The sequence below is a fragment of the Carcharhinus amblyrhynchos genome, chromosome 13 (assembly GCF_965287045.1).
Source record: "Carcharhinus amblyrhynchos chromosome 13, sCarAmb.v2.hapA, whole genome shotgun sequence".
NCBI lineage: Eukaryota > Metazoa > Chordata > Chondrichthyes > Carcharhiniformes > Carcharhinidae > Carcharhinus > Carcharhinus amblyrhynchos.
The window spans coordinates 13,970,490-13,993,380 of NC_137336.1; positions in this window are offsets into that span (position 1 = coordinate 13,970,490).

Sequence of the window (22,891 nt, forward strand, 5' to 3'; positions counted from 1 at the left end):
CCCCATGTCTGCCTGGGTTTCCTCTTGGTGCTCCAGTTTCCTCTGACAGCCCAAAAGATGTGAAGGTTAGGTGGATTGGCCATACTAAATTGCCCCTTAGTGTACCTGAACAGGCACCAAAGTGTGGTGACTCAGGGATTTTCACAGTAACTCCATTGCAGTGTTAATGTAAGCCTACTTGTGACAATAATAAAGTAAGCTTAAAGATTGGTAATAAAATTAAAAACAAATTGAAAATCTAATAAAATGAAATATAGATGCAGGGTTTTAAATTAAATAGTTGGGCAGCAGGGAAAGGGTTCAATTTCCTGTAAAGTTAAAAAATCAAATTGTAAGAAGAAGTTTAGAGTACAGGTTTGTGATGAAGCTAAATGCTACCAGATAATGAAAGAAAGAGGCAAGTATATGAATTTGATTTTATACCTGGGAATCATACAAGAAAACAGAAAATTGAAAATAGGACAAATGTAAGGGCTTTGTATCTGAACGAATGTAGTATTCAGGATAAAATTAATGAGTTAACAGTACAAACAGGGTCAAAGGGAAATGATTGGTGGTGATTACTGTGACATGGTTGCAAGGAAACTAGGTCTGGAAGTTGAATATCCAAGGGTACTTGGTGTTTGGGAAGGATAGACAGAAAGGAAAAGGAAGTGATGTAGCTTTGTTAATGAAGGAAGGGATCAGTGCTGTAGTGAGAAATGATATTGGCACTGGAGATCAAAACACAGAACCAGTCTAGGTAGAGATAAGAAATATCAAGGAAAAGAAATCCCTAGTGGGAGTACTCTATAGGTCCCCTAATGGTTCCACAGTGTAAACTGGGAAATACTGCGGGCTTGTTAAAACAAAGGTATGACAATAATCATGGGTGATTTTTAAGAGTTCATAGAATGCATTAGAGGTTGTTTTTTGGAACAATATGTTGCCAAACCAACCAGGCAGTAGGCTATTTTGGATTTAGCATTGTGTAATAAAATGGGATTAATTAATGATCCTGTAGCAATGGATCATCTAGGGAAGAGTGAACATTGCATGTTTGAATTTCAAATATAATTTGAGGGCAATAAACTTGAGCCCCAGGCTAGTGCTCTGGTGTTAAATCAAGGTAATTACATCAGCGTGACAACAGATTTGGTCTCCGTGGACAGGGCAGAAAGGAGTGACTGTGCGGAGTCTGCATATTCTCCCTGTGTCTGTGTGGGTTTCCTTCCGCAGTCCAAAAGACATGCTGGTTAGGTGCATTGACACCAGTGTACCCGAACAGGTGCCAGAATGTGGCAAATGGGGATTTTCACAGTAGTTTCATTGTGGTGTTAACAAAAGGCCAATTTGTGAAACTAATAAATAAACAAAACAGTTGATGAACAATGCAGACATTTCAGGACATATTCAATTCCTTCCAAATAAAATATATTCCAGACAGGAACAAAGATTGTAAGAGGGGAAAAATGCATCTGAGGCTAACAAAGGAGATTGAAGATAACATCAAGACAAAAACTAAGGTATATCATATTGCAAAGGTCAGTGGCAAGCTGAAGGATTGGGATTCAGAAACTTGTAAAGATTAATAGAGGGTTATTGAAAAAGTAATAAAAAGTGCAAAGATAAATTGTGAAGGAAATCTAGCACAATATATAAAAACAGATAGCAAAAGATTTGATGAGTATATAAAAAGGAAGAGAGTAGCTAAATTCAACATTTATCTCTGAGACGATGAGACTGGGGAGTTAATAATGGGGAACACATAAAGGGCAGAGACACTAAGTCAATATTCTGCATTGGTTTTCAAAGTGGTGGACATTAGAATCATCTCAATAATAACAGGTACTACAGAGATTGTTGAAAAGGAAGAACTTAAGACGATTGCCATCACTAGTAAAAAAGTACCAAGCGAGTTATGGGATTAAAGGCAGACAAGTCCTCAGGATTTGGTGGCCTATATCCTCACGTTTTGAAAGAAGCAATGGCACAGAAAGTGGAGGCATTGTTATAATGTTCAAAATTTCCTGGATTCTGGAACGGTTCCATTGGATTTGGAAAAGGCTTATATATGTCCAGATTCAAAAAGGGAGAAAGGCATAAAATAGAAAACCATAAACCAGTTAATTTAATGTCCATTATTGGGAAAGGTGCAACGGCAAAGCCTTCCATAGTAGCCCGTGTTGTAGGTTGGCCTGAGTGGGTTCGTGATCTGTAGTCCTTTCGGTATCTTGTCTGTTTTTTTACATCTTTGTAGATATTTTATGTCTGTGTCGATATGCGTGATCTGCTTGGAGATCCTCTCCATTTTTTGAACCAGGACATTACGTTAGCCTTTTTCCAATCCAGTGGAACCATTCTAGAATCCAGGAAGTTTTTGAACATTACAACAATGCCTGCACTATCTCTGCTGCCACTTCTTTCAAAACCCTAGAATATAGGCCACCAGACCCTTGGGACGTGTTTGTCTTTAATCCCAAGACTCAACTGTTCCAGAACCCAGGAAATTTTTGAACATTATAACAATGCCTCCACTATCTCTACTGCCACTTCTTTCAAAACCCTAGGATATAGGCAACAGGCTGGAAGACATCAGTGGAGGGCATTTAGCGGGGCAGGGCCAGAGGGGGCAAGGCTTATCAGGGGCAGAACCTACAGAGGAGTGATCAGCGGGGGGATCCCGCTGCCACTCTGCCAAAGGATTGCTGGCAGAGGGAAGGGGAGAACCGGCGCTGGCTATCCGGGTGGGGGGCGGGGGAAGGGCTGGGAATGCCGGAGGGGAATGCGGGGTCGGGGGGTTGGAGCCGCCGGGAGGTGGTATGGCGGGGGTGGGACTCCGGTGGTGGAGGGGGGGGTGATCTGGACTGCAGAAACGGTAGTTCGAGAGGATTGGGGGGTGGGGCTGGCCCGGATAGGTTCAGGAGGCTAGCGATCGGGGGGGGTGGAGGAGTTCATAGAAATAGAAACATAGAAGATAGGAGCAGGAAGAGGCCATTTGGCCCTTCGAGCCTGGTCCGCCATTAGTTATGCTGATCGTCCAATTCAATAGCCTAATCCTGTTTTCTGTCCATAACCTTTGATCTCATTTGCCCCAAGTGATGTATCCAGCACCTCTTGAATGCATTCAATGTTTTGGCATCAACTACTTCCTGTGGTAATGAATTCTGCAGGCTCACCACTCTTTGGGTGAAGAAATGTCTCCTCATCTCCATCCTAAATGGTTTATCCTAATCCTCAGACTGTGACCCCTAGTTCTGGACTTCCCCACCATCGGGAATATCCTCCCTGCATCCACCCTGTCTAGTCTTGTTAAAACTTTTGAAGTCTCTATAAAATTCCCCCCTCATTCATCTGAACTCCAGTTAAAACAATCCTAACCTCATCAATCTTTCCTCATACATCAGTCCAGCCATCCCTGGAATCAGCCTGGTAAACCTTCGCTGCACTCCCTCAAGAGTAAGAACATCCTTCCTCAGAAAAAGAGGCCAAAACTGCACACAATACTCTAGGTGTGGCATTACCAAAGCCCTGTATAATTGCAACAACACATCCCTGCTCCTGTGCTCAAAATCTCTCGCAATGAAGGCCAACGTGCCATTTGCCATGTTTACTACCTGCTACACTTGCATGCTTACCTTCAGTGACTGGGGGACAAGGACACCCAGGTCCCGCTGCACACTCCCCTCTCCCAATTTTCAGCCATTCCGGTAGTAATCTGCCTACTTGTTTTTACTTCCAAAGTTAATAATCTCATATTATCCAAACTATACTGCATCTGCCATTGACTAGCCCACTCACCCACCCTGTCCAGATCATTCTGAAGAATCTTTGCATCCTTGTCAGTTTACCCTCCCACACAACTTGACATCATCTGCAAACTTCGAGATGTTACATTTTGTTCCCTCATCCAAATCATTAATATATATTGTGAATAGCTAGGGTCCCAATACCAATCCCTGTCGCACCCCACTAAATACTGCTGCCAATTTGAAAAGCACTCATTAATTCATAGCCTTTGTTTCCTCTCTACCAACCAATTTTATATTGATCTCAATACACCTCCTCCAAACCCATGCGCTTTAATCTTGCATGATAATCTCTTGTGTGGGACTTTGTCAAATGCTTCCTGAAAGTCCAAATATACCATATCTACTGGTTCCCCTTGTCAACTCTGCTAGTTACATTTTCAAAGAATTCCAACAGATTTGTCAAGCATGATTTCCCTTTCATAAATCCATGCTGACTCTGTCTGATCCTGCCACTACTTTCTAAATGCCCTGCTATAAAATCCTTGATAAAGGATTCATGAGTCTTCCCGAATACCGATATTAAGCTTACCGATCTATAATTCAGTTTTCTCGCTACCTCCCTTTTTGAATATTGGAGTGACTTTTGCTACTCTCCAATCTGCAGGGACTGTTCCAGAGTCTATAGAATCCTGGAGGATGACCACCAATCCATCCACTATTTCTAGAGCCACTTCTTTAAGTACTCTGGGATGTAGATTACCAGGCCCTGGGGATGTGTCCGCCTTCAATCCCATCAACTTCTCCAGCATCATTTCTCTACTAATATTAATCGCCTTCAGTTCTTCCCTTTCACTAAATCTTGCATTCTCCAACATTTCTGGTATCTGATTTGTGTCCTCTTTAGTGAAGACAGAACAAAGTATGTATTCAGTTGCTTGGCCATTTCTTTGTCCCCTATTATACATTCCCCCATTTCTGTCTGTAGGGGACTTACATTTGTCTTCACCAACCTCTTTCTCTATAGAAACTCTTAGGGTGTGATTTTATCTTTGCAAAATGGGTGCGAAAACATAGTAAAGTGAGGCCATTAACATAATCCGTGCCCATGTCTGCGCAGATTATGTTGGCAAGTGCGAGGTGGTCCACTTTGGTAGGAATAATAGTAGGAAGGACTATTACTTACGGGGCGAAAAACTGCAGCAGGCGACGGTGCAGAGGAACCTCGGGGTCCTTGTGCATGAGTTGCAAAAACCCAGCCTGCAGGTGCAGCAGGTGGTCAGGAAGGCTAATGGGATGCTGGCCTTCATAGCGAGGGGGATTGAATGTAAAAGTAGGGAGGTCTTGCTGCAGCTGTATAGGGCACTGGTGAGGCCGCAGCTGGAGTACTGTGTGCAGTTTTGGTCGCCGCACTTACGCAAGGATATTTTGGCCTTGGAGGGAGTGCAGAGGAGGTTTACTAGGCTGATGCCGGAGTTGAGGGGGTTGAGCTATGAGGAGAGGATGAATAAACTAGGCTTGTACTCGTTAGAGTTTAGAAGAATGAGGGGAGATCTCATTGAGACGTATAAGATGATGAATGGGATGGATAGGACAGAGGTGGAGGGACTCTTCCTGCTCAGAAAGGACAGTAGGACTAGGGGGCACAGCCTCAAGATAAAGGGGAGGCGGTTTAGAACGGAGTTGAGGAGGAACTTCTTCATTCAAAGGGTGGTGAATCTCTGGAATTCTCTGCCCGTTGAAGCGGTGGAGGCTGCCTCGCTAAATATTTTTAAGACGCGAGTTGATGGGTTTTTGATAAGCGAGGGGATTAAGGGTTATGGGGAGAGGGCGGGAATGTGGAACTGAGCCACGACAGATCAGCCATGGTCTTATTGAATGGCGGGGCAGGCTTGAAGGGCTAGATGGCCTACTCCTGCTCCTATTTCTTATGTTCCTATGTTCTTATGTAGATGCCCATTTTACCAAGGTCTGAAAATGGCCGCTTTCTGATTTGTGCCTGAAACGGGAGCAATGACGATTTAAATGCATTTGTATGCATTTAAATTGAATTAATGAACTGCCCATCCAATTTTATCAGCATTTCCCCCTTTACCATCACGTTCGCATGTCCAGATTAGGCGCAAAGCAGACACGCTCGGCAAAGGTCTGTTTCAGGTGCTCCAGCTGCTGAAGAGCTTTCAACGGCTCTCTAACTCAGATCGGTGGTGGGGGCAGGGGGGAAGGGAGGAGGGAGACATTCTCTGTTGAGGGAGGGTGCAGGAGAAAGGAGACCCAATCGTTTTCTGGTGGGGAGGAAGAAGGATGTGGGTCAGATGTATCTCTGGTGGGTGTGGGGGTAGGGAGGAGGGAGACCAGATTGTTGTCATGGATGTGGGTGGGGGGGGCAGAGGGAGGCCAGGTCATTGCCTGTTTGGGGGATGCGGAGGGGGCAGGAGGGAGGCCAGATTGTTGTCTGGTGGGGGGAAGGAGGAGGAGCCGGTCAGATGGATCTCTGGTGGGACGGGGGGAGTGGTTAGGGGCAGGGGGGCCTGCTGCCATTCTGCGGGTGATTGGTGTGGGGGGAAGGGGACAGAGGGTTGCGATTGGTCTGGGTAGCGGGGGGGTGGATGGATAAGGGGCAAGTTATGTTATAGGGGTGGAGGCAATGTTTGTGGAGGCCATTGCTCCCAGGCAGTTTTATCCACTTCTTGCAGCCCAGGAGTGATGTGACAGCGGTGTGATTTTCAATTTTTTTTCCTCACTGCGCATCCGCAGCTCAGAGCGCCGAGGGTTTCGGGTGCGCTATTCGGACTCACAATTTTTTTTCAGGCTAAGTGCTAATGGGGGCGCCTGAAAGCAGATTTCCAAGTCGGATTGCCCCCAGATTCAGCTCTTAGAATGAAAATGGTAAAATCTGGCCCTTAGTGACAGTCTTTGTGTTCCCTGTAAGCTTACTTTCGTACTTGGATTAGTACTGGGAACTATGATGCTGTTGCCATTACAGATACTTGGTTAAGGGAAGGACATGATTGGCAGCTTAACATTCCAGGACATAGATATTTCAGGCGGGATAGAGGGGGATGTAAAAGGGGTGGTGGAGTTACACTACTGACTAAGGAGAATATCACAGCTGTTCTGTGGGAGGACACCTTGGGGGACTCTTACATCGAAGCAATATGGGTAGAGCTGAGGAATTCGAAGGGTGTAGTCACAATGTTGGGGTTTACTATAGGCCACCCAACAGCCACTGGGAGATAGAAGAACAGATATGTAGGCAGATTTTGGCAAGGTATAAAAGTAACAGGGTTGTTGTGGTGGGAGATTTTAACTTCCCCTATATTGACTGGGACTCACTTAGTGCTAGGGGCATGGATGGGGCAGAGTTTGTAAGGAGCATCCAAGAAGGCTTCTTGAAGCAATATGTAGATAGTCCAACTAGGGAAGGGACGATACTGGACCTGGTATTGGGGAATGAGCCCAGCCAAGTGTTTGATGTTTCAGTAGGGGAGCAGTTTGGAAACAGTGACCCTGATTCAGTAAGCTTTACGGTACTGATGGATAAAGGTAAGATTAGTGCTCAAGTTAAGGTGCTAAACTGGGAGAAGGTTAATGACAACAATATTAGGCAGGAACTGAAGAATGTAGATTGGGGGCAACATCTGGCATGTGGGAGGCTTTCAAGTGTAAGTTGATAGGAATTCAGGACTGGCACATTCCTGTAAGGATGAAGGATAAGTATCACAAATTTTGGGAACCCTGGAATACAAGAGATATTATGAGCCTAGTCAAAGAGAAAAAGGAAGCATTTGTCAAAGCTAGGAAGCTGGGAACACACAAAGCAAGTGTGGAATACAAGGAGAAAGAAACTTAAGCAAAGAGTGAGGAGGGCTGAAAGGGGTCATGAAAAAGCATTGGATTGCAGGATTAAGGAAAATCCCAAGGCTTTTTATACATATGTAAAGAGCAAGAGGGTAGCCAGGAGAGGGTTGGTCCACTCAAAGGCAAAGGAGGGAATCTATGCGTGGAGCCAGAGGAAATGGGTGAGGTATTAAATGAGTACTTTGTGTCAGTATTCACCAAAGAGAAGGACTTGGTGGATGATGAGTCTGGGAAACGATGCGTAGATAGTTTGAGTCATGTTGAGATCAAAAAGGAAGAGGTATTGGGGATCTTGAGAAACATTAAGGTGGACAAATCCCCAGGGCATGATGGGATATACCCCAGAATACTGAGAGAGGCGAGGGAGGGAATTGCTGGGGCCTTGAGAGAAATCTTTATGTCCTCATTGTTTCCAGTGGATTGGAGAATAGCCAATGTTGTTCCTTTGTTTAAGAAGGGAAGCAAGAATAATCCAGGTAAGTAGAGGCCGGTGAGCCTTATATCAGTGGTAGGGAAATTATTGGAGAGGATTCTTCCAGACAGGCTTTATTCCCATTTTGAAATAATTGGATGTATTACTGAGAGGCAACATGGTTCTGTGAAGGGGAGATTATGTCTCGTGAACTTGATCAAGTTTTTCGAAGAAGTGACGAAGATGATTGATGAGGGTAGGGCAGTGGATGTTGTCTACCTGGACTTCAGTAAGGCCTTTGACAGCAGACTGTGCAGAAGGTGAAGTCGCATGGGATCAGAGGTGAGCTGGCAGGGTGGATACAAAACTGGCTTTGTCAAAGAAGATAGAGGGTAGCATTCTTCTGAATGGAGGGCTGTGACAAGTGGCGTCCCTCAGGGATCAGAGTTGGGACTTTACTGTTTGCAATACATATAAATGATTTAGAGGAAAATACTGGTTTGATTAGTAAGTTTGCGGACAACACAAAGGTTGGTGGATTTGCAGATAGCGATGAGGACCATCAGAGGATACCGCAGGATATAGATCAGTTGGAGACTTGGGTAGAGGATGGCAGATGGAGTTTAATTCGGGCAAATGTGAGGAAATGTATTTTGGAAGGTCTAATACAGATAGGAAATATATAGTAAATGGTCGAACTCAAAGGCAAAGGGATCTGGGTGTACAGGTACACAGGTCACTGAAAGTGGCAATGCAGCTGGAGAAGATAGTCAAGGAGATATACGGCATGCTTGCCTTCATTGGCCAAGGTATTGAGTTTAAAAATTGGCCAGTCATGTTGTAGCTTTATAGAATCTTAGTCAGGTTGCACTTGGAATATAGGGCCCTATTTTACCACTGCGACGTGCCCAAATGTGTAAAATCGGGTCAGAGGCCATTAATGTGATCCGCACCCGTGTCCGTGCAGATTGCCACTTTACCCAAACCCGAGAGTGGCGGCGATCCGCTTCACACCCAAAACAGGCGCAACGGCGAATTAAATGCACTTGCATAGATTTAAATTGAATTAATGAAGTGCCTGCCCAACTTTATCAGCATTATCACCTTTATCACCGCGTTTGCTAATGGGGAACCACGCCATAATGGACCTGCTGAATAAAGGTCTGAATTGGGCGCAAAGGTCAGGGGACCACTGATATGATTTTTGCTCCACGCCAACTTCAGGAGAAGTGTCAGGAGCAGAATTGTGAGCTCTACACAACCTTTGTTGACCTCACAAAAGCTTTCGATACTGTGAGCTGATAAGGCCTGTGGAAGATCATGTCAAAGTTTGGCTGCCCTCCCAAATTTGTTCAGATGGTATGCCAGTTCCATGATGGCATGATGGTCAGAGTATTGAGTGGCAGAGAATCCTCTGAGGCATTCCCAGTCACCAATGGCGTCAAACAGGGCTCGCACCCACGCTGTTCAGCATGATGTTTACTGCCATGCTGAATGATGTCTTCCAGGACAGTGTTGCTGGAATCAGCCTCAAGTACAGAGTGGATGGGAAGCTCTTCAACCTGAGGAGACTCCAACCTATTACCAAAGTGAAAGAGACTGTTCTGAGAGATTTCCTCTTTGCCGATGACTGCGTCCTGTATGGTGGCTCAGAGCCAGAGATGCAAGTCAGTGTGGACAAATTTTCCACGGCTTGTGACAACTTTGGACTCACTATCAACATTAAAAAGACTAAAGTCATGCACCAGCCTGCTCCTCATGCAACATGAACAGAACCCATAATCACAATCAAACGGCAGAAACTACAGGCAGTGGACCAGTTCACTTATCTTGGCTGCACCCTCTCCCAAGCAGTGATTATTGATACAGAAGTTAACTGCAGAATAGCAAAGGCAAGTTCTGCTTTCAGTCGACTGCGGTCCACTGTATGGGAACATCGAGGAATCAGCCCAGCAACAAAACTGAAGGTCTACAGCGCCACGGTACTCACTACTCTCCTGTATGCTTGCGAAACGTGGACTGTGTATCAAAGGCATGCAAGACAGCTCAATCATTTCCACATGGCTTGTCTTCGCAGAATATTATACAATTGTTGGAAAGACAAAGTATCAGACACTGACGTTCTCTAGAGCAAGTCTACCATCAGTCCACACACTGCTGATGAGAGCGCAGACCCGGTGGGCAGGTCATGTCATCCGTATGCTAGACAAGCGCATACGCAAGCAGTTCCTTTCTGGGGAACTCTCTGCTGGAAGATGCTCGTATAGAGGGCAGAAGAAACATTTCAAAGACACACTCAAAGCCTCCCTGAAGTCGCTTGACGTTGACATGACCACCTGGGAACACTAGCACAAAACCGCCCTATCTGGCGCTGCCTCATCCACAAAGGCTGTCAAGCTCAAGAAGCACAACTTAAGCGCGAGCTGCGCAAGTCCAGAGCCACCAGCGCAACAACTACAGTGTCTACACAAGTCTTAGTTTCTTCACTATCCACTGTGCCACCAATCTTAGTGTGCCGCAGCTGTATAGGGCATTGGTGAGGCCGCAGCTGGAGTACTGTGTGCAGTTTTGGGCGCCGCACCTGCGCAAAGATATTTTGGCCTTGGAGGGAGTGCAGAGGAGGTTTACTAGGTTGATACCGGAGTTGAGGGGGTTGAGCTATGAGGAGAGGCTGAATAAACTAGGCTTTTACTCGTTAGAGTTTAGAAGAATGAGGGGAGATCTCATTGAGACATATAAGATGATGAATGGGATGGATAGGATAGAGGTGGAGAGACTCTTCCCGCTCAAAAAAGACAGTAGGACTAGGGGGCACAGCCTCAAGATAAAGGGGGGGGCAGTTTAGAACGGAGTTGAGGAGGAACTTCTTCACTCAAAGGGTGGTGAATCTCTGGAATTCTCTGCCTGTTGAAGTGGTGGAGGCTGCCTCACTAAATATTTTTAAGACGCGGGTTGATGGGTTTTTGATAAGCGAGGGGATTAAGGGTTATGGGGAGAGGGCGGGAAGGTGGAACTGAGCCGCGACAGATCAGCCATGATCTTATTGAATGGCGGGGCAGGCTCGAAGGGCTAGATGGCCTACTCCTGCTCCTATTTCTTATGCCTTCTATATTCTCATCCAAATCATTAACATAAATGACAAATAACAGTGGACCCAGCACTGATCCCTGAACCACATAGCTGATCACAGGCCTCCAGTTTGAAAAACAACTTTCTATAACCACACTCTGGCTTCTGTCAAGAAGCTAGTTTTGTATCCATTTAGATACCTTACCCTGAATCCTATGAGATTTAACCTTATGCAACAATCTACCCGCTCGCCTACTGATTTTCAGAGTGAATCATGCTAGGGCATTCTGGAGCATTCAGAGTGTGGGAGAATCATTCTGAAAATCATGCCAAATAAAAACAACAGGGGTTACTCCAGTTTTCACAAAAATTTGGCACTTAGAATTTTTTTGGAAGAATCGTCCCACTGGACTTCCAGGAAGCACTTGATAAGGTGCCACACAAAAGCCTAATACACAAGATAAGATCCTACTGGGTTGGGGTAATATATTGGCTTGGATAGAGGATTGGCTAATCAACAGAAAGCAAGCTCTACCTAGTAGTGTGCCATAGGGTTTGGTCCTCAGGCCCCAACTATTTACAATCTATATTAATGAGTTAGATGCAGGGTAGAATGTAATATAGCCAAATGACACTAAAATAGGTCGGAAAGCAAGTTACAATGAGGAAATAAGAAATTTACAAATGGATATGGATAGGTTAGGTGAGTGGACCAAAATTTGGCAGATGGGATTTAAAGTGGACAAATGTGAGTTTATCCATTTTGGCTGGGAGGAATAAAAAGGCAAACTTTAAATGGAGAGAAGATTCAAAATGCTTTGTTGCAGAGGGAACTGGGTGTCCTCATGTGTGAATCGCAGAAAGTTAGCATGTAGGCACAGCAGGTAATAAGGAAGCCAAGTGGAATTTTGTTAATGGAATCGGGTATAAAAATGGGGAAGTGCTGTTACAACTCCATATGGCATTGGTAAGACTGCACTTAGAGTACTGTGCACAGTTTTGGTCTCTCCACCTAAGGATGTAAATGCATTAGAGGTGGTTCAGAAAAATTTCTTTGATTCTGGAGTGAAGGACTTGTCTTATGAAGAGGGATTGAGCAGTTTATTTCTTTACTCACAGTAGTTTAGAAGAATGAGATCTAATTGAGATATATAAGTTGCCAAAGTGGATTGGCAGGGAGGAATAAAGCAGACATTTCCCCTTGATGGACATTCCAGAACAAGAGGCAATAGTTTTAGATTAAGCAGATTTAAAACAGAATTGGAGATGTGGTGGTTTACTGGACTAGTAATCCAGAGACCAAGGGATCCAAGATTCTGGGGATCCAAGTTAAAATCCTACTATGGCAAATGGTGACATTTGAATTCAATAAAAAAACTCTGGAATTAAAGATCTAATGACGGCCATGAAACCATTGTTGATTGTTGTAAAAGCAGATCTGGTTCGCTAATATCCTTTGGGGAAGAGAATCTGCCGTCCTTACCTGGTCTGGCCTACATGTGATTCCACACCCACAGCAATATGATCAACTCTTAACTGTCTCTGAAATGAAGGGCAATTGGGGATGAGCAATAAATCCTGGCCCACCAGTAATGCCCACATCCCATGAACAAATATTTTTAAAAACTGCAACTCCATTAAATCTTGTGATTGATTGTAATCAGACAAAGGTGGTTGAAAGAAAATAAAGATTAAAGATCTCTTATGATGACAGTTTAGAAAAAAAATCTTCTAGTTGAACATTTGTCTACTGAATTCAAAGAGTTCTGAAAACAACTGGGGTTGAATTTGAAAACAAATATTGTCATTTCTGATAAGTATCTTCTTAAAGTTCAAGGTATTATTACTAATGTTTTCAACCTCTAATGATGGAAGAAAGGATGGTTGGTGAATCCTTGAGCAAGTTGTGAAGGTATGCAGAGTTTGAAAAACAAAATATCAAATGGATTCTCACTGTTTTTCATTCAGCGAGGCTTTTTTCAAGTTCATTTGAAAGCTGGGGCAAGCTGTGTGACTCAATCTGACACTGAATTACGATATTTGAGTCTGTCTCATTTTCAGTTAAGGGCATCAATAAACTGGGCAGGTGGATGGAAAAGTGACAAATGGAATTAAATCCACAAAAAAGTCTAAGCTAATGCCTTTGGAGAGGGAAAATGTAATAACTTGGTAGTCAGCTGTAAAGGGACGGTGCTTTATTGCACAAAGTAAAAGTAAAACAAAACCAGAAGTCTGTGGTGAGCACATGGGTTCCGACTGGGACATTACAATAAAAGACCCCACTCATGGGCCCATTTTATAAAGGGCTCAGGATACAAGTTCCACCTGGGTTCCACCAAGCATCCAGGAACTCATATTCTATAAGCCTACTGGGAGGTCAATAAAAAATTCCCGACATACGTCCTACAGTTTATCACAGAAAACAAAGCAAGAAAATACACAAAAATAGTAGGATACTAGAGAGTGCAAAACAGCAGCGGGATCTTAATATTTGCTCATCCTCAGATCCCTGAAGGGAGCAGACCAGGTAGATATGGTGGCTAAGAAGATGAAAGAGGATACTACCCTTTATTAGCTGAGGTATAGAATATAAGGGCAAGATGGTTGTGCTAGAATTGTATAAAGCATTCGTTGCACCAGCCTTGTTGAACTAAATACAAATCCAATTATTATGTTACAGCAAGGATCTGATTACATTAAAGATGGTACAGAGGAAATTTATGACAATGTTGTGAGGACTGGAGAAATTAGCAATATCCGGGCTAGAAAGGGCAGCATTAATTATTCATCCCTAATTATCTTTTGGTGGTGATGGTGAGACACCATTATGATAACTAAATGGCTTGTTATGCCATTTCACAGGACAGTTGAGAAACAATCACATTGTTTTGGGTCTGGGATCATCTACAGGTTGGACAGAATAAGGATAACAAATTTCCTTCCTTAAAGGACATCCAAAGGAGCACGTTTTAGGCTGCTGACTAAAAAAGTGACCTAATCCAATACTGGTCCCAGAAATCAGTTTTGGCTAAACCAGCCTTACATCTAATAAACAGACACAACAATGTTCCATTTGTAGCATATGTCTATCTTAATGGGTAGGGCCATTACCAAGGAAATTCCCTTGGTAAGATTGTAGGTGATAGAACATAGTTAAAACATTTTAGTTTCCTGTTCAAGGGAGATTACAACTGTGCCTTAAGAATGTAAAAAAGGGAAGTAACAAGGATTTACATGTTTGTTTAGGTGGGAGAAGAACAGAAACTGGTTCAACGTTTCAATGAAACTGCATTAAACTGAATGGTAGCAGAAACTGACTAGAAATAATTACGTTTGAATTGAATTATGAACAAAGAATTACAGATGAAAACTGTGCAAGAATAAGAAATGGACTGTTGGTATATTTAATAAACATTCTTTATTTTTAAATGAACATAAATAGTATAAATATATCCAATTGGCATAAATATATCAAGTTTCATATAAATGAACTTTTAATTTAACAATTCACAATTTAAATTATTCTTAATTAAAATGTAAACAAATACCTTATAGTTTAGATTACCATGTAAATATGTAATAAATAGATCATTTAGGAACTTTTTAAATATGTTATTGTTTTTAACAAAACTTGCTTCACATTTTTAGATTGTTGCAATCCATACACAGTATAGCAATCATTCAAACATAGTTTGAAATTAATTTACCATTTCTATACATTCTTTTATCTGAAACTAAACATGTGAGCCCCACAGAGAAGGTTAACAATGAGGCTAAAAGCAATGAAAGAGATGGTAACTTGGTACATGTGACCTTGTTGGCACCAAGATTGGCTTTTGAAATTGTGAAGACTTCTGAAAGAAAATCTTCCATAGTTTTGAGGTCTTGGAAAAAAATGATGTAGCAAAATAAACCTTTGAACAGTGCAGGCACAAACTGCATTGAATGTATCTTTGGGGAATGATTGGAACCTGAGGAACATTTAGGAAAGCACCAATCATTTTAACAAGTAAGAAGATAGAAAGATGCTAAAAATATTAGAGTAAATTAAACGTTGTCGGAGAAGAGGGAAGGGGGAGGAGGCAAATCAAACATCCAGCCTATTCTTGTATCTCATTCTTCGAGAGGTGGTAGAAGATCTTTCCCAGATTCCTACTTAGAAGAAGGAGATACAACAACAAGCGTGTTTTCCTCCACCACAAGCTATGAAAATGCAAGTTGGTGTTGAAATTGTAAGGGTGTAGAAAACATAGAACTAATTCAACACAACTATTTTTCCGTTAAGGTAAAGGCGCCCGTTTGTTGTAAACGCTCTACGAAAATTAAAGGAACAATTCTTCAATTTTAAGCACTGAGTTAAACCACAGTAACTGTAAATCAAGGATGGGGTGGTGACCCAATCTCCAACTCACTCCCAGTGGGGGCAGATCTGTCTCTTTTCCCGTTCACTCGAATTACACTAATTAATCATCTTCAGGCATCGTTGGTACATGGTCATAACAATCACCTCCTTACAGGTCGGAGTGTATCAGGGCATTTTTACAGTTTCGTTGCTTTAATTTCCAATTAGTCAATCAATATCTGGATCATTTTCAAAGGACTCGCTTGGAAAGTCGCCATCAAATTCGTCCAAGTATTTTTGAAAGGTATTAGAGGAGCCTTTGTGTAAAACGTTCAAGTAAAAAAAGGGGAAGAAATTGCGAGAATGAAATGAAAATATTCTTCGATTTGACAAGTTAGCGCATGTTCCCTTTCGAACATCTCACAAAAATCCGTCAATGCTTTTCCTTGTGGGGAAAGTTTGTTGCCACAACCACGTCGGCGGGTCAATTCAGCACTGTGCTGGGTTCTGTCGCAACCCGTGTAAAAACGATTTGAGATCACGCAGGAACTTGATCAGCTTTACTTCCTTTACTTTAAAACGGCGGGTGACTTTCTTTAATCATGAGAGAGAAAAGAAAAGTTAGTTCGAAAATGTAATTCGAATCAGAATTCGTTGGGTTTTTATAACAGATCAAGTGAGTTTTCTTCCGGGACTTCTAAGGAAAGGAAAGACTCACCGAACAGTTCCTGCTTGTTTTTAACAGGCGAAGATTCGCTATGGCTCTGTCAAGGTAGTTCCGAAGCTGCTCATCGTCCTCGGTGCAAACGAAGTTCTAATTAGAGAAAGGCAAGAAATTATTAAGTACATGTAGAGAAATAGTACTGCAGCTACATCTAACATAATGAGGCTGTGCTATCAGTGATAAAGGGTTTGCCACTGATCCGATTCAGTTTTTGCTGGCTCCTCCTTGTGGTTGAGTTGAAGTTAACTAATGTCCTGCTCGGCTATTTTGTCAAGACCCAACACTTCTAACTTGAATGTCTTTGCAATAGAGCCGAGTATATCCCATCTGCCGAAGAGACTCTTGTTACACCCCAAGACATAGGCTGCTAGCAAAGATTAAGACCCATCTCTAGTAGCTCGTACCTCCCATGCAAGCTGCAACCTCAATAAGCCTCTTAGAAAGCAGCTAGTAAATACACAAGAGGGAACCTCTTCCCAATACCTTTTTTTCATTTCCCCCCAAAAATATACTTAATTCATAAATCTGTGAGAACATTACAAATATTCCAAAATGACCATCACAAAAAATTCATCAAACCATACAAACTCCAACCATCCAACTGGATCTTGCAAAATTCCCCGCCCCATATTTATTCTTCCTAATGACCAGAGCTCTGTGTCACTATTTCCCAGTCAGTCATTATCATCTCAGCAGCGCCCCGGTTTTATTTTCTGAAGGCGCACAGGTGGAGAGCAAGAAAAGCAGCAAAGGATGGATGGCTGAAACCAAGTCAGGAAACACTGTGAACTTTTGCCTCTGTGGAGAAGAAAGAACAGGAAAGTGCGTGGAGGTGGGGGCGGGGGTGGGGGTAAGAGTGTTTAAATAGAAGCAGAAAGAAGAGGAATGAGGAGTGAAAAAGATTAAAAGATTTGGAGCAGGAAGCTGTATGTGCATAGCCTGAGCCGGCTTCAAGAGGAGAATCGCTGTTTGATGGAGATCACCAACGTTAAAGGGTTTCAGGAAAGAAAAGAATTTGAGGAAAAAGCAATGAAAATGGGCGGATTGAAAAAAAATTACAGACCAAAACCAAGCCTACTGACACAATGTTTTGGCGATGAGTCGGTACCCTAAATACCACCTCCCCCCGACCCAAACTTAGCACCATCACGTACAAATGCACCCCTGACCCCACCATTACTATCTTCAGCTGCAAAGTGGAGGGTACAGCTCAGGTTTGAAAGCCAGAATCAAGGGTTGTCGAATGTTATTTTTCATTCGGGGGAGGTGGGGTGAGGACCCCGCACGCTTTTGTGAACAATGTCTACCTCTTGCTTACTCATCATATACTCGTTGTAAGCAAGTGGGTACTATTAAAAGTCCTCATAACGAAGTGCTTTTATTCGGTACCTTAATTCATGATTAGAGTTCAGCCCTTTTCTGATACTCATTGAAATATTTTCACACTGAGCAATTAACCTTTCTAATGCCCTTTTTATTCGTTACCTCCCTCCAATACCTACCAATTTGCAGAGTTTTCTGGACAATTCCCTTCCTTTTCCTTACCAACCCTTCCCCCTTCTCACTGCACCATTATCAATCTAGGAGCTCTAAAATTAATTATAATTCCATGCCACTCGTACAGCACCAACAAGATCACCGAATCAAAGTTTCTTATGCTTAGTGTAACTTACATAGAAACTAGAAGTAGGGAAGGCCATTCAGCCCTTTGAGTCTGTTCGTCATTCATTTTGATCATGGCTGATCATCTACAATATCCTGAATCCCCCTTCCCCCCTATTCCTTGATCCCTTTAACCCCAAGTGCTATATCTAATTTCTTCTTGAAATCAGACAATGTTTTGGCCTTAACTACTTCCTGTGGTAGTGAATTCTACACATTCACCACCCTCTGAGTGAAGAAATTTCTCTTCACTTCAGTTCTAAAAGTTTACTCCTTATCCTCAAACTATGACCCTTAGTTCTGGACTCCCCCACTTGTCTAGCATTAGCTTTATGGTTGTCAATCTGAACCCTCTCCTCACTGTTTCAAACATGTTATAAAAACATGAACATGATTTGTTTAAAAAAAACTTACATCCTTGCAGTCCTCCTCCAGGGTCTTGAGTGATTCAATATATTTATTGAGATGAGCAGTGGTACTCTAAAATTAAATAAAAGAATTGTTATTTAGAAATACAACTTTACCGAGAATGGTTACTAAAAAAAATCTAATAGGGTAGAAACTTTAACAATGCCAGCTTCTGCCAGCTGGATGCAAAGCTGGCATTAAAGATGAGCTGGCCAATAAAATTCATAGAAATGAAAATTGAGCAGTTTCTACAACAGGTAATCGATAATGCCAGTTTTAATACCATGGCAAGACAGAAAACTATGGTGCACATTTAGTATTTTTGTTCTTAATTATGCTGTCCTCATTTTAATTTGAAAAATCAGCACAAGACCAGCTGAGGTTGGATGTGTAAAAACAAGCTTCAGGGAAATTAATGCAGTGAAGACAACAAAACTTACTTTTCTTCTGAATTTTCTTCTCAAACTTCCCCCTCCTCTCGCCTTATATTTTCTACTATCTATCACTGACTGATGGGTGCATTCTTGGGGTTGGGGCAATATCACAAGAAGCCTCAGACAGAGACAGCTTAACCATTTCCATCAACCGTTTGCTACATTGAATGGTTACGAAAATTACCATCCCCCGACACAATATAAACCTTTTCTGGAATCATTCTAGAAGTTGGTAGAACTCACCCTAGAACAGCATCAGCTCAGGCAACTGCTAGGCAGCTGTCAAACCCAAACACATAGACTGCCTGTTTGGGTGGGTGGCACACTAGAAACCAACCTACTGTTTTTTATAAATTTGTTCAAATGAATTGAACGTCACTGGACAAGCCAGCACTTATTGCCCATCTCTAATTGCCCCAGAGAAGAAAGTGGTGAACCATTGTTTTGACAGCTGCATGGTTTACTAGGCCATTTTTGTGTGGATCTACAGTCAGATTTGGCCAGACCTGTTAGAGCAGTAACTTTACTATCCTTTCTAGCTTTCAAAAATGCGTATACTAAGACGCATCTACGGGTAACAATCTTAATAAAATTATAAGCTACTCATATTTTGCTAGAGTAACAAAATACATGGAAGCAATAAACATCCCTCAAACCTCAGGCATATTTGAATGATTTTAAAAAAGTGATTACTTTGCTTACTTTTTAAAAAACTATTTTCATTGGTGACCCATTACTGCAGTTCTCAAATAGTCACCACAGGCTGATGTAATTTCAAAATGACAGAATATCCATGTGATTGATCAATGATCAATTCCTTACTAACTATAATGCCCATAGATCTTATCAATTTCATGTCTCACACTGTATGTGTTGCCTAACTTTGTCTACTTGAAATAGCAACCAATACTCAAATGACACTGTTCAAACAGGATGTAGATGAAAAGTGACTAATATAATGACAGTGTTTTGATGTTGCCTTGTTAGCCTGCGTCATTTCAATGAACCTACTTTTCAGGTAAGTGTAATTTGACCACACTAGTGATTATTGTGGTGCTTTTTTAAAATCTTATTTAGTACCTAAAAATAGCGTCACAACATTTTTAAGTCATGTCCCTGATTCTGTCTCCAATCAGTCTGTTGAATTATACTATGCAAAACTAAGTCCAGACAACTAGGGTTCTTGCGTGTCAGAGTTTCTTGGCTTGCCTCTGTGGTTGAATCTTCCTATCCCTTTCAAATTAGAAAATATAGACAACCACATCTCAAAAAACCCAGATGGCCTTGAAATATCTGTAGGTGCAGCATTGAATTTATTGATTAAACTAAATAGTGCATCCATCATAAAAAGACTTAAGAAATATGTAAATTATTACATATGATCTGTTGAAATAATCTTAGATTCCAGTTGTTTTTCTTGTAATCCCTTCCAAAACATAGAGCAGTAACTGGACCTGTTGCTTCTGTCTTGAACATACGTTAGTTCTGTTTCTGATTATTCTTTGTGAAGCTTGAAAACATAGTTATTGTAAATTATACCAAAAGTGAATGCTCACCTTTATGGGCACTTCAAGATAGTAGTCAAGCACCTCCTTTGAAAGAAAAGAATATCTTGTTTTATTTATCATGCATTACTCATATATATTTACATATATTATGAAAGCACTTTTATGTTTTGGTAAAATATACTTCATCATCTTACCGATGGTAGATCGAGTTGTTTGATTCCTTCGATAGCTTGAACAATGTCAATAATGAGATTGTTAGCATAACTGCCAAACACACAGCAACTGAGCAAAAGTAGGCACAAGCGCATCATCTTTCTTCAAAAGACTTTCTTTCTGCTTCTTAATACAGTTTATGGATTATCTGACTGTAATTTGTTCTAGCATTACTGGCCCTTTATATTCTTCATTGCCACAGAGGAAATGAGGTAAATAGGTGGAAAATAAAGGTGGGAAATGCCACCTCCAGTGGTTAGCATGGAATTCACTCTAACATTCATAGTCATATTCTGAGTCACAACATAATAGTGAATGCATGTCACAAATAAAGCAGAAGTTGTTAAAACGAAGTAACAATATTTATTCGTGTTTATGACTTGTAAATCGTGAAAGCCTTACAGATCCATATGTGGGTCAGAAAGTGTGATAATCTCCAAAATCTTAGTGAGTGAAAAAATTGCCACAACCACGTTACGCTCAAGAAAACCCAAGTTGAGATGTGCAGAATATTCAAAGACCACATTTCTCACTTCGTCATTTGTAACAGTAGCACTGAAGAATTTTATTTCCCTATATCAGTTTTTTAGATACGTAATTTTCAGTGACGCATAGAACCCACTGTCAACCATTTAGGAAGATAAATGCAATTCATACAACCCTTTTCTGCCAATCGTATGGTCAATGGACAGAAATCTTAGTGGACCAGTTGCTATTTTTAATCACGATAGTTGAAGATCTCCCATCACTTGTCATCAGCAAAAACAGATTATCTGGTCATTATTTGAATTGTCTGTGGAGTCTTTCTATATGCAAAGTAATGTTTGTAAAAGACTAAAGGCTTTATGGTGTTTCTCAAAGGTCTGATGTAGGTACTATACGGCCAAGACTTTCTAGCAATCTTTCTAAGGTATTGGAAAGGACAGTGAAAGCATTAGAACTTAAGCCCTGTTGAGGTCCAACAGGATATCGATTTGACCCTGTCTGTTATACAGTGTATAATTCTGCTCATTTTGTATTACAGCTGGGGCATTCTGGCTCATAGAGAATGCAGAGTAGAAACTTAAACTTAATACTGGGAAAGTAAACACCTAAATTGTAATGAGAAATAGGTATTCTCTCAGAGAGTTGTAAGCTTTTACTTAACTTGAAAGAAGGCTCAAGGCAAACCTTATTAAGGTTTCCAGGAGTCTTGAGAGATTCAGATAAGCTAAATGCTGTTGTGTTTTTTTTTACCTAGTTCACACTTAAGATGTACAATGGAAGCATTTTCTGTTCATTATCAACAAATTCGCAAAGAATAGTTCTTTATAATCATCGATTGAAGGTTATAAAAGGCAGCCATTAAGCCAAGAGAAGCACCCAAGTCAAACTTCCCTTTTAACATATCTCATTGAATGGCATTGCAGCAGACTGAAAATCAACCTAGGCTTTCTTTGGGACCTTTATTGGTCTCACCATCATAATTCAACTAAGGACCTGCAGAACCCCCAGAGAAATAACACAAAGAGCAATTTTCAGCCATGTATGTCTATTCACTTTGGATTCATCTTAAGTTATGACAGAAGACCAGCAGAAACCCTCACTGAATTTCAACATCCTTGTGTCTAATGTTACAGTGGACTGTAGTTCAGATGTAGCACAACCTTGGAGAGTTCTCTAACTCCTTCATTTTTCGAGGCATTCAAGGGTATTCAGTAAGTCTTCCTATTTGAGGAATCTGTTTGAGTTGGCATGAGCATATGTCTCACTTAATTCACCAACTGCTAATTTGCCTATCTGTGCTATGCCATCTGTGCCAAGTGAAGATGAAAGTGCTTTTTCTGCAGAAAAGGAGAGAAATGAAGTCTAGGAGTGTTCTTGTTCACTATCTGGTAACCACCTGAGAAGGTGAAGAAAGTAGCTTTAAAAAATGAGTGGAGAGATGCACAGAAACGTGCACAGTTAATTTTCCATCATCATCTTTGGCTACAAAGAAGAACTGAAATATCTTGTGGGTTTTAATAAGTATTCAAATGATATTTTATATCTTGTTTACCTCTTTTGTGGGGACCATGAATTGGATTCAGTCGGATTTTGGATTTGGATTTTGGAGAAAGCAAGGAATGGGTTCAGGTTTGTCCAGTCCATTCTGAACATTGGCTTTGTAACTTTAAGGATGAAATAAAACATTTAAAATGAGATATTTTATCTTATTTTTAAGATAAGATAAAATCTTATCTTAATTTTATCTTATAAAAGTAATCTTTGAAAATTGGAATCACTATTTTTTATCAACATTTACAATGTACATGCAGCAGTTATTTCAAAATTGCAACCTAAGCAATGTTAGTAAAATGAAAGTGGTTACATGGCCATTCATTCGCCATAATGTGATTAGGACAGAAAAATGATACAATCCTTCTGATTTAAAAGAGCTCTGGAAACACTGGGGCTGTTGTACTCATGCCAGACTTGTAGTTCAATTAGATCATAGTTGACCTGTATCTTAACTCCATCTACCCTCTTTGTTCCACAATTCTTAATGTAT